Genomic DNA, 12,568 nt, shown 5'->3' on the forward strand with positions numbered 1-12,568 from the left:
AAACTACCATTTCCTACTTGTAGGTAGGTGTAATTGGCAAGGAGTAAAGAGGGCCCAAAATGACTCTGTAGTTTGCTATTATACTCCTTTTCCCTCGTTTCTGGCTTTAGAATCTCATGATTAGAATCATTCTTCTGGTTTTCATAACATAAGGAAGGAGACTTCAGGAAGTCAAGGTTAACATGCTCTTACCTGGGTTGGGAGAGAGAATCCTGGAGATCTCTTCTGGCATATTCCTTTAATACAGTTTCACCTTGGAACATGGGGAGACTGTGACCCTGAAGGAATGAGCATCGGGACAGGAAGGTTTACTATGGTGAGGGGGAGGATTGGGCAGCAATAAACCTACAGTAGCCGGGGAAGGAAGGTTCTGGATGATGGGATCTAGAGCAGATTCCAGGAAGAGGGGAGGAGGTGTCTGTGGGGAATCAATAAAAATGGGGCTGAGAGGAATTAGATGAGAGTTTTTGGTCAGCTTGTCAATTTTTCCCTGCCAGAAAGTTCCTGATGGGAACCACAGGAAGCACCATCATAAGCCAAATTAATCATGAAGTTAATCTATCAAGGTGAAGGAACAAAATTTAATGTTATTAGCAGTTTGGTTCTAAAAATGAGCCAAAACCCAAGGAATCGGATAGGTCAAGCCAGAGCTAGGACTGAAAGGAGGGCTATTATACTAAATATTACATAAACTGTAGACTTCAGCTGCAAGCACTTTAGTCAAGTAAACTGTTTACCTATAGAAATGTACCTTAAGAGAATTTAGTGCTTTAATTTTTTAAAGTTTATTTATTCATTTTGAGAGAGAGAGAGAGAGAGAGAGAGAGAGAGAGAGAGAGAGAGAATGCGAGTACATGAGCTGGGGAGGGGCAGAGAAAGAGGGAGAATCCGGAACAGGCTCTGCACTATCAGTGCAGAGCCGGACTCAGCACTTGAATTAACAAACTGTGAGATCATGACCTGAGCTGAAGTCAAGAGTCAGAGGCTTAACGGACTGAGCCACCCAGGGGTCCCTTAAGTCCTTTAATTTAGGGAGATTTCAGCCTATATAAATAGCTTAGAAGGCATCCCACCAAAATCTTATTCATAAATTACAGACATATGAATGTAAGAACTCATGATGGATAATTATCTACTTAACAATGAAATATATTGGAATAATCATAAAAGATAACATGATAATATTAAGATCCAAAGAGTTGTTGTAAAATTCATAATCTAAGATTATTTGTGTAACTCAAGAAATTGAACCTACCCAGTAAAAGGACAAAACTCCACCTGGTTGATTAACAGTATTCTTACTGAATTATCATATATGAGGAAAAACTATATACAATATTATAAAACATACTTATGAAAGTTCATATCAGTTACTGTGTTTATGAATACAAGTCTTATTAACTTCTTTGGGACACCTTATTCTTGAAATAACTTCTAATAAAAATTAGTTTATATGTCAAACTTCTTGTTTAGCTATAAACTTAGAAGAGAGAACATTATCTAGATGCAAATATTTAACTGACCAGTATGAACAATAACTCAAAATTAAATTAACCATATAATATGATTATGGTAATCAGTGGAGCCAGAGTCATAGATCAGGAAGAAAAAGAAAAATGTTAATAATATGGAATACAATTATATACTCTTGAACTCAATTTGCCAACCTACCGGCATTCACAGACCAGAGCACAAATCCATTTATAGACTATACTTGCTCATCTTAATAATATTTTATTGACTTACACATTTTCTCCTTTTGTCTGCTTCCTCTCCCTTACACTCCCTGAGATCAAAATAAAAAAACAATTTCTTATATACTTATGATAAAATATTAAGCCTTAAAAAAAGCAAAAGCAAAATATAAAAGCCCTTTATAACTGAACCATGTTAAAATATGTGTGTGGTTATGAACAAAGATTATAAGGGAATAAATAAAAATTAAATTAGTGTATTTGAACAATGAGATTACAGGGCTTTTTATCTCTTCAATATTTGCAATTGCTTATTTTGCTTTTACAAAAAAAGAAAGAAAGAAAAAAAGAAGGAAAGAAAAACATTTTTTAAAAAATATTTTTTATTTATTTTTGAGAAAGAGAGCACAAGCAGGGGAAGGGCAGAGAGAGAGGGAGACAGAATCTGAAGCAGGCTCCAGGCTCCGAGCTGTCAGCACAGAGCCCAAATGCGGGACTCAAACTCAGGAACTGCAAGATCATGACCTGAGCCAAAGTCAGACGCTTAACTGACTGTGCCACCAACGTGCCCCAAGAAAAGCATTTTTTGAAAGTTTTCTCTTTGTAATTTCCTGTTGCTACTTTCCCCCCTTTGAAAAGGTACCTGACACATATTATGTGCTCAACATACATTAGATGGGTAAGTATACAAAATGGCAACTACAATTGCTGGCATGTTTCCTTTAAGAGATGCCAAGTGATGGCACTGGATATGTTGAGGTAAGCATAAAATAAATTAGTATTTACTCAACCACCTGCTCAGGGGCTTCTACTTACCTATCCTTGAGGTTGTCATTTGTAGATTGTCCATATAATTTGTTGTCTACCAGGACACTTTTGAGAGTGAAAAGTATAGCTATTTATAAATACACTGGGTTCTTATACATGGCACCTAAAATACAAGCAAGCAAAGAAAAAGATAGATTGGACTTCATCAAAATTAAAAACCTTTGTTATTCAAAGGACATTATCAAGGAAATAAAAAGACAACCCAGAAAATGGGAAAAAATATTTGCAAATCACTTACTGATTAAGGTCTACTATCCAGGGGCGCCTGGGTGGCGCAGTCGGTTAAGCGTCCGACTTCAGCCAGGTCACGATCTCGCGGTCCGTGAGTTCGAGCCCCGCGTCGGGCTCTGGGCTGATGGCTCAGAGCCTGGAGCCTGTTTCCGATTCTGTGTCTCCCTCTCTCTCTGCCCCTCCCCCGTTCATGCTCTGTCTCTCTCTGTCCCAAAAATAAATAAAAAAGTTGAGAAAAAAAAATTTAAAAAAAAAAAAAAAAAAGGTCTACTATCCAGAATATATAAAGAACTCTTGGAATCAACAATAAAAAGACAACCCAACTAAAACGTGGAAAAATAATTTGAATGGGCATCTCTCCAAAGATGATATACAAAAGAGGAATCAGCACCTATAAATATACTCAAAATTGGTCATTAGGGAAATTAGGAAAACCAAAATGACATACCACTTCACAGGCACTAGGATGGCTATAAAAAAAAAAAAAAAGAAAAGAAAATAGCAGGTGTGGATGAGAAAGTGGAGAACCCTCATATATTACTAGTGGGAATGTAAAATTATGCAGCTGCTTTGGAAAACAGGCAGTTTCTCAAAAAGTTATAGTTACTGTATGATTCAGCAATTCCACACCTAGGTATATAATCAAGATGATTGAAAATATATGTCCACACAAAAACTTGTACTTCAGTGTTTATAGCAGCATTACTCATAATAGCTAAGAAGTGGAACAAGGCAAATGGCTATCCATTGGGTAAATGGATAAACAAAAATGTGGTATACCCATACAATTGAACATTATTTAGTCATAGAAAGGAATGAAGTTCTGATACATGCTGCAACATGGATGAACCTTGAAAACATTATGCTTAGTGAAAGACACCAGACATAATAGGTGAAATATTATGATTCCATTTATAAGAAATTTCAAGAATAGGCAAATCCATAGAGACTAAAAGTAGTTGGTGTTTGCCAAGGGTTTGTGGTAGAGTGGAAATGGGGAGTGAATTTAATGAGTACAAAACATCTTTTTAAAATGAAGATATTCTGGGGGCCACCTGGCTGGCTCAGTCGGAAGAGCATGCGACTCTTGATCTAAGGTTGTGGGTTTGAACCCCATGTTGGATGTAGAGATTACTTAAACTTTTTAAAAAATTAAAATATTCTGGAATTAGATAGTGGTGATATACAACTATTGCAATATGCAATATTGAACAATATTGTTAATATTCTAAAACCCATTGAATAGATACTTTAAAGTGGTGAGTTTTATAGCATGAAAATTACATATCAGTAATAGATACATACATAAACAAACAAACAAATAATCAGGCTGGGATAATGGGGTGAACTGGAATTGAATTATGCTCATTGCAGATCAGGCATTCAATGTATTTCCAATCCTGAAAGATAAATAAATACTTGGAAAAAGTTGGCGTTGAAGAAGATGCCTAAATGTTTTTTCCCCAAAACAAAATGTTTAAACTTGAAATCTAAAACTTTTTAAAAAATATTTTTATTTTATTATTATTTTTTTAATGTTCATTTTTGAGAGAGAGAGAGAGAGGCAGATCACAAGTGGGGAGGGGCAGAGAGAGAGGGAGACACAGAATTTGGAACAGGTTCCAGGCTCTGGGCTGTCAGAACAGAGCCCAACCAGGGGCTCGAACTCATGATCTGAGATCATGACCTGAGCCAAAGCCAGAAGCTTAACTGACTGAGCCACCCAGGTGTCCCTGAAATCTAAAACTTTAAAGGAGATGCTACACTAATAGTAAATAGTGCTTCTAGATCATCTCCATTTTGCTTCATCTCTCCTGGACAATATTGGGCATAATTAGTGTTTTTGTTGTATTAATATCCCTTCCCTCTCTCCATTTCTTTCGCTTTATCTCTGACAAAATATTCAGCGAAAAATTAGCACTATAATTCCATTCTCATTTCTTCTCTCACCTCCCTGCAACTCTTGTGTACTTCCCAATGCCCTGTCCCTTCATTATGTGAGTCCCTCTAGCCACTTTTCTTTTATCTGCTCTCTTTCCCATACAACTTAGCTTGCTTATGCCCCTATTGATCCCACTTTATCTTCTAAAGTACCATCCTAATTGCTAATAAACTTTTCTGTACTGTTAACCTGTCCCTAACAATGTTGTGATTTCTTTGCCATAATGGAAACCCAACTTCCTCTGGATCACACAGCTCCTTTTAAGTGAAAGTGATTCCTATTTCAAGACCAGAAAATGAAGCTGACATTTCCCTGGCTGTATCAGGGTGTTCAGACTAGTTCTCCTATGCTCCTCCTATGAAGTTCACATTCTTTTGAAACATTACTCTTTCCCCATACTCAACTCTGTCTTTTGCTGACCTTCACATTACACTCTCATAGTGATTAAAAATTTGGGCACAGGGTTAAGGGCATTTCTCTCTGTTCTGAGTTTTAACATTCTGGTTACCTTTATTGTCCAGACGAGGTAGTCATCCAATACACTACCTTTTAAATTCCTTGACACCTCCACTTCAACTACACATTCCCATGGTCTCATCCCAGATCTTTTTTGACTCATAATGGCTCTACCTCAAAGGTCTCATGCTGTGACCAGTCTCTAATCCTTCCACATCTCCCTAACTCTCTTTGAACTTTCCCTGCTAATTTCTTTCCCTTCTAGTCTTCTCGGCCTCTTCCCTCATCTAATCTGTTAACTCCTTGCTGATTTTATTATTATTATTTAATCTTTTCCGTGTGCTCTTTGGTTTATGAGGTCAGTTGTTTCAACTATTTTCCTACTTGCATTCCCAATTCCTTCCTCTCCATGACCATAATACACTGTATCTCTCCTGCCAATCCCTAAATGAGGGTCCACCCAACCATCTGCTTTTTCCAATCTGCTCTTGGACTGCCACAAGAGCTATATAACTCTGCTTTCTAATTTGCTGCATTATTTATGATTTCTAGGCTCAACTAGTTGGCTCACTTACCCAATTCCTAAAGTGGCTATGTCAAACACTCACTGCGGTTCTTCAGCCACTACCCCACACCATCTTCCTCTCTCCCAGATAATCAGCTTTATATTTTATAGGAAAAGTAGAGGGCATGATTAGAACTCCTCCACTCCACAGATTTTTCCTCTTACCTCAGAGGATATATGAAGTTTTCCAAAAACATCTTTCTACCTATGCTTTTGATATGGGATTTTGCTCCATAAGCCTCCCTTTTTTCCTTCAATTTCTCTTCCTACTTCCTCAAAAAACATGCTCAGATTTTCTGCATCTTAAAAAAATCCCTTAATACTGTCTTCATACAAAACTATAGTTCTGATTTCTTTTATCCGTAACTTCCTTGAAAGAGTTGTCTATACTTTTATTTTCCAAATTCCTATTCAATCCTCCAGATATTTGGCTTACATAATTCCAAGGAATCTGTATTCAGTAATGTTCACTAACCTCCTAATTGTCAATTCCAACAGCTTTTTAAAAGTTCTTTCCTATTTGTCCTCACTTGTGGATTGGATATTGTTTACTACAACTTACTTGAATAGAACTTCTTCCTTCTCATGGATTCCATGATATTATACTCTTAATTTTTCTGCTTCCTTTCTTCGCACCCTTTGTTAGCCTCTTGGTGGCATCTTAATCTGACTGTTACTTAAATATACAGCTTACTACTATTTCTTGACATATTTTTTTCTTTTTCTTTCTTTTTTTTTTTTTTTTTTTTTTTTAGAGAGAGAGAGGGCACAAATGAGCCAGGGTGGAGAAAGAGGGAGACAGAGAATCCCACGAGGGCTAGAGAGAGCGAGAGAGAGAGAGAGAGGAAGCAGGGCTCACCCAAAGCGGGACTCGAATTCACAAACCATGAGATCATGACCTAAGTTGAAGTCAGATGCTTAACAGACTGAGCCACCCAGGTGCCCTCTTGACATCTTTTGTACACACTCTTAGACAATGTCCTCCATTTCAGTGAATTTTTTTTAAGTTTATAGTTCAGTGGTTTAAGTATACTCAAATTTTATATTTGTTACCCAAAACTGTGTATGTAGCAAGTCTAACTAAATTCTTATTTAAAAGACTATGCCTTTTGGGGCGCCTGGGTGGCTCAGTTGGTTAAGCATCTGACTCTTGATTTTGGCTCAGGTCATGATCTTGCCGAGTTCAAGCCCCACATTGCACTCTGTGCTGATAGCGTGGAGCCTGCTTGAGATTCTGTCTCCTGTCTCCCTCTCTCTCTGCCCCTCCCCTGTTTGCTCTCTCTCTCTCTCTCTCTCAAAAATAAATAAACATTTAAAAGACTATGCCTTTTGAATTCTGAGCGTATCTAATGAAGAACTCCTAGGAGAACTAAAGTCCAATATTCTTTCTACTGATTACTATGTAATTCAGGATGAATCACTGTTGTAAACTTAATGGTTAGGTATCTTGCAATACACGTATCGGTATGCTTATGTCTACCACTGCTTTTCACATACTAAGTAGTATCTGGTTAATTAAATAATCTCAAATATTAATCAAACTGAGAATAGTGGCTCAGTATTAAAATACTTGCATAATTTCTTATTTCTAAATAAAGATATCAAGAAAAAAAGAGGAGAAAATATGGGAATTAATATGCCATTACTCAACTCCTATACATATATTAGGGTAAACGTAATGTGGGCTATATACTGGGTGGACTTTATTCTGGTTACATGATCTCAGTAAATAAGAATCTGCCAAAAAGATTTTTGGAAAAGTTTAGCAAAGAGCAAATTTGTAATACCACTGAAAAGAAAAAGATTTTTTTTTTTTAAGTTTTTAAAAACGTTGTTGGAGGGTATGGACACTCACCATTATTATTTATGAGATGATAGCAGGAACACTGAGTAACATTTAAATTAGTATTCTGAAATCATCTTGAAACTAAAATTCAGTCCAGATGTATAACGGAAAAAAAAAATCCCACCCAACACGAGGGTGATTGAGGGCACAAAATTTAATTGTTGCTTAAGACAATCAGACATTTTCTCTTTCTCTACTAAATACAGCTTTAAAACTTGCATTAACTTCAGCCAATTCAGGACCCTGAGAAAGTAAGTCACTTTCTTCACGGAAGGGGAAGAAGGCTACTATCAACAATGTAAAAGGAATGCAGAGTGGCAACGTTTCAGAGTGGACCTGGCAGATTATGAACACTGGAATCACCAAGGAAACATGGAGCTATGTTTCCTGAAACGCTTGAAGTTCATTAAATGGCTCAGCTTTTAAAAACCAAATGAAAACTCATGAGATGCAAGAAGAATTTAGTGATTTTCGTGAGTAACTCACATACTTTGAATTAAAGGAAACAACGATGGCTCAAATGAATATAAATCTGAACATTTTTTTTTTCCGGTTCATCCGATTAAAGTTTCACCAACAGCTTCTAATTTACAAGATTCAGTTTTAAGAGTTCCACAAAATGGTAGTGCTGAACAGAATCTTAGGATCAAGAGATCAAGAATCTTAGATCAAGAACAATTCCTTCCCTTTCATGATAAGTCCTAGAGGGATTGAGTTACCCTAGGGTAGTGTAACACATACAGTCCGTGGGAAAGCTGAGACTGCAACGGAAAAGCCTCTTGGCTCTTGGTTTGGAGATATTACCACTAAAAAATTCTCAGGTGCTAGTCTGTATAAGAGTCACAGGTGGGTCAAAGTGACTGTTAAAATGCAGATTCCCAGGCCTCGTATTAGAAATCCTGGTTCAGTAGTTCCAAGGTGAGATGCAGGAATTTGCATTTTTAACAAGTTTTCCTAGCAATTCTAATTAAGGTCTTCTTCAAACCATTTTTTTGATAAACTGCTAGAAAGCTAGACAAATCCTGGAGTCATTTAGAAATAGCTACTCTATTCTCAGGAGGACTTCCAGGGATATCTAGCTAAACTAACTTGAAGGGTGGGAATATAATTTCTCCCATGAACCATCATTTGGAATCTTTCTTTAAAGACAGAAGAGGTTGGGGCGCCTGGGTGGCTCAGTCGGTTAAGCGTCCGACTTCGGCTCAGGTCACGATCTCACACTCCGTGAGTTCGAGCCCCGCGTCAGGCTCTGGGCTGATGGCTCGGAGCCTGGAGCCTGCTTCCAGTTCTGTGTCTCTCTCTCTGCCCCTCCCCCGTTCATGCTCTGTCTCTCTCTGTCTCAAAAATAAAAAAAAAAAAGACAGAAGAGGTTTTGCCATAAAGTAAATATAGTGAATTTAGGCATATAGCAGGCTCACACTCAACCTGGGCTTCTGAGGGGAGAAGCTAACAAGTAGAGACAAAAAGTGAGGAAAGAAAAGAAATAAACCCTCGGCAAAAAAAAAAAATGGATGTATGGATAGATAGGTATTAAAGCTAACATAGCAAGATGCTAACTGCAGAATCTAGGTGGTGGGCATATGGGTGTTAATTATATAATACTTTAAACTTTCCATATGTTTGTACCCACTTCCCCAATTCTTGAAACCTTAACTTCCAGGATACTGGTGTTTCCACTTATTTTTCCCACTTTGTACACCTACCTATAACAGTCTGATCTTTCTTTCCTTTGTCAATTTTTCCTTTTCCATCTGTTGCCCTAATTCTGGTTGAAACTCAGGTTCTTGGTTATTCTCTACATCCTCACTCTCATATCTCTTAATCTTGAAAAATTACACTGAAATGTTAGTGCTCCCCTAACTAGATGAAATCTCTTCCATCTCCAAACTTCCACAGTACTGTTTTTATCTCTCTCTTTTAGCACCTCCAGTTCCTCTGTGTTCCAGTGAACTATCTTAACACACCAGTTGTTATAATCTCCATAAGGATTGGAATTACCCTTTTCTGTTTTAATGTACTTCTTATACTTACCAAAGTAGGCACTCAGTGAATATTGGATGATTAAATTTTGTCTATTTCTGGGGCTTCACTTTCATAAATAAGACTTCCAAATCTGTACTCTCTCTGCCCTAAGAAAGAAATCTGTTTGGCATTTCCATTTGGATAAACTTCAGGTGTCCCAAACTCAACATATCAAAATCCGAATTCATATTCTCTAGTAACTCACACATGAGATTTTAGAGTAATTTTTGATTCCTCTCTTTAGCCCTGCCACGACTAGTCAGCTGTCTTGAAATGTGTTTGTTTTCAAACACCTTTCAATATCTCCAGTTTTGTTTATTTCCACATTTACAGCCACTATCGTGTTATAAGTGAGCCCTAATCTCCTGTCTCCTTACTAAAAAAAAAAAAAAAGTCTTTCTGGCACCAAATTTTCTTCTCTTTGAAATCCTTATGTACCACTGCCAGGTTTATCTTCCTTAAAATTGTTTTAATTATGGGGGCACCTGGGTGGCTCAGTCGGTAGAGTGTCTGACTCTTGATCTCAACTCAGGTCATGATCTCATGGGGTTGTGAGCTTGAGTCCCGCATTGGGCTATGCACTGTCAGTGCAGAGCCTTCTTGGGATTCTCTCTCTCTCTGTCTCTGTCTCTCCTCTGCTCAGGTGCTATCTCTCCCAGAATAAATATATAAACCTAAAAAAAATTAAAAATTGTTTTAATTATGTCACTCCTCTTTAAAAGCCTCCAATGGAAGTTTATTATCTTTTAGTCTGGACAGAGTTTGAAATGCTCACTCCTCCACCCCTTGTGCCTATAGAAATTCTACCCATTCTTCAAGGGATAGCTCAAGTTGCCATGCCTTTTTTAACAACAGAGATTCACCACTCCAGCCAGAAGTTTCTCCTCTATCTGCTGGCATTCCACAGTTCATAGATAGCATTGTCCAGATATCACTGATCACATATCTGTGTGTATCATGTGTTTATATCTGAGTATATCTGTGTTTATCATGTCCCTTACTATGTGGTAAATTCCTTGGGATTAAGGGTCATATCTTAAACAATTTATATTTCACACAGCTCTCAGCTCAACTACTGGCCCACAGATTCTAAAGACTACAACCTTTAAGTGGAGAGCAACTATCCATGATGCAATATTAATTAAACAAATGTTAACAGAAACTTTTCAACGGCTGGCTTCAAAAAGGCAAGTATGCACACTATGAAAAGAAATCAAAGCCATGAGGAACACTTGAATGTAATGAGGAAATAAATTAATCCAGGCACTGAGCAAACTAAACTTTGAAGATAATCATATCCACTCATAAGGATACTTACCTTGGCTGCAAAGTGAATTAAAAGAATGCCTCGAGTAGCAAATGTACCTGGGGAGCCTGGATGGCTCAGTCAGTAAAGCATCTGACTCTTGATTTTGGTTCAGGTTGCGATCTCATGGTTCCTTGAGTTTGAGCCCCGAAGTCACGCTCTGTGCACTGATGGTTCGGGTGTGTAACGTGCTTGGGATTCTCCCTCTCTCTCTGCCTCTCCCCTTCTTGTGCTCTCCGTCTCTCTCAAAATAAACAAATTTAAAAAAGAAAAAGAAAAAGAAAGTGTACTTTAGTTTATCTATGGGAGAACAAAGCTAAGTAAATAATCTAAGTTGGAGCCAAGGATGGCATTTTTGCTAGCATGGTCAGATGTTCCCAAAAAAACTCTAATTCCCCCTCCCCTTAAAAAAAGTCCACAATTTCTTTGCCAACCCCACTGTTTATAGCTAATGGTTCTCAGACACTGTTACATAGGGTGTGGTGAATTCTCTACATAAATTCTTCTCACATTTGGAAGAAAAGCTGATGTAATAGGTCAAACTTTATTAAGCTTCTTAAGAGAAAAAATGCGGCTAACCCAGTGCAAAAGAATTCATTCCTATGGGAAAGTCCAGTAAAAAGAATTAGGGTCATATTTATCACAAAGTTGGCTATTTGTGATGCATCCCACAGAACTGCTTTATTTTGTAATATAGAAGGGTTTTAATACAGCTTGATGCTTCGAAATTCATATTTATAAGATATTTTTTTGCTTCACAAGAAATTTGTTTTACAAAGGACTCAAATACAGGTTTTCCTAAATGAAATAGTTTTCCCCTTCTGTGTTTTTAGACAGGCTTGATTTTTGCACACGTTTTTTAGATACAGGGCTATTATGTAAATAGTTACACTATCTATAGAGAACCTTAAGAAAACATAAAGTGACCGCTCTGATGTAATAAAGTAATAAAATAGAAACAGCAATTCTCACAATTGTATTGAATCTCAATCTGTTTCAGTTTGTCTCTACCTTTTCTAATGGTGTTGTCTATTGTATTGAAGCAAGGCGTAGCTATATTAAACTCACTTCCTGTACATTCCAACCTCTTTTTATTCCTCAGTAGCAAAGAAATCTATGTCTGATGTACTGGTATTACTGATCCAAAATCAAGGGTATTCTGGCCACTGACATATCTTCATGTTAATTTATATAATATTTACTGAGACTTATGAGCATGGACAACATACACAGTGCTGTGGAAATACTGTGGGAGATTAAAAAAATTATACTATATTATGTGTGCTCACTATTATATTGTCTCTGCCCAATGTTATTTATACTCTTGCTGTTAAAACACATGAAATATAAAAAATTTAAGGCCAAAGTACTCAGTCTCTTAAGACACATCATGAATGTCAAGAACGAGACAACCACAAATGCTGAGGAAGGTAGAGGCAGGGCAAATTACTCTGGGGTCAGAAGAGATTGCCTTCAACTAAATATTGAACAATGACAGATTTAGGAGAGCAGAGAGCAACTTAGGTATGGGCATGATCTAAGAAAAATACAGAGTTAACTGGAAAATTTCTGTCAGGAGTCGTGCGGGAAAGGGAGCCAGAGTACAAATCTGTGAAAGCAGCCTTAGAAGTCTGGGCTTCACTCTGAGCAACGGTGGTTCTGGGATACCAGGGTACAC

Source organism: Leopardus geoffroyi, chromosome B3 (genome assembly GCF_018350155.1).
Source record: "Leopardus geoffroyi isolate Oge1 chromosome B3, O.geoffroyi_Oge1_pat1.0, whole genome shotgun sequence".
Taxonomy (NCBI): Eukaryota; Metazoa; Chordata; class Mammalia; order Carnivora; family Felidae; genus Leopardus; species Leopardus geoffroyi.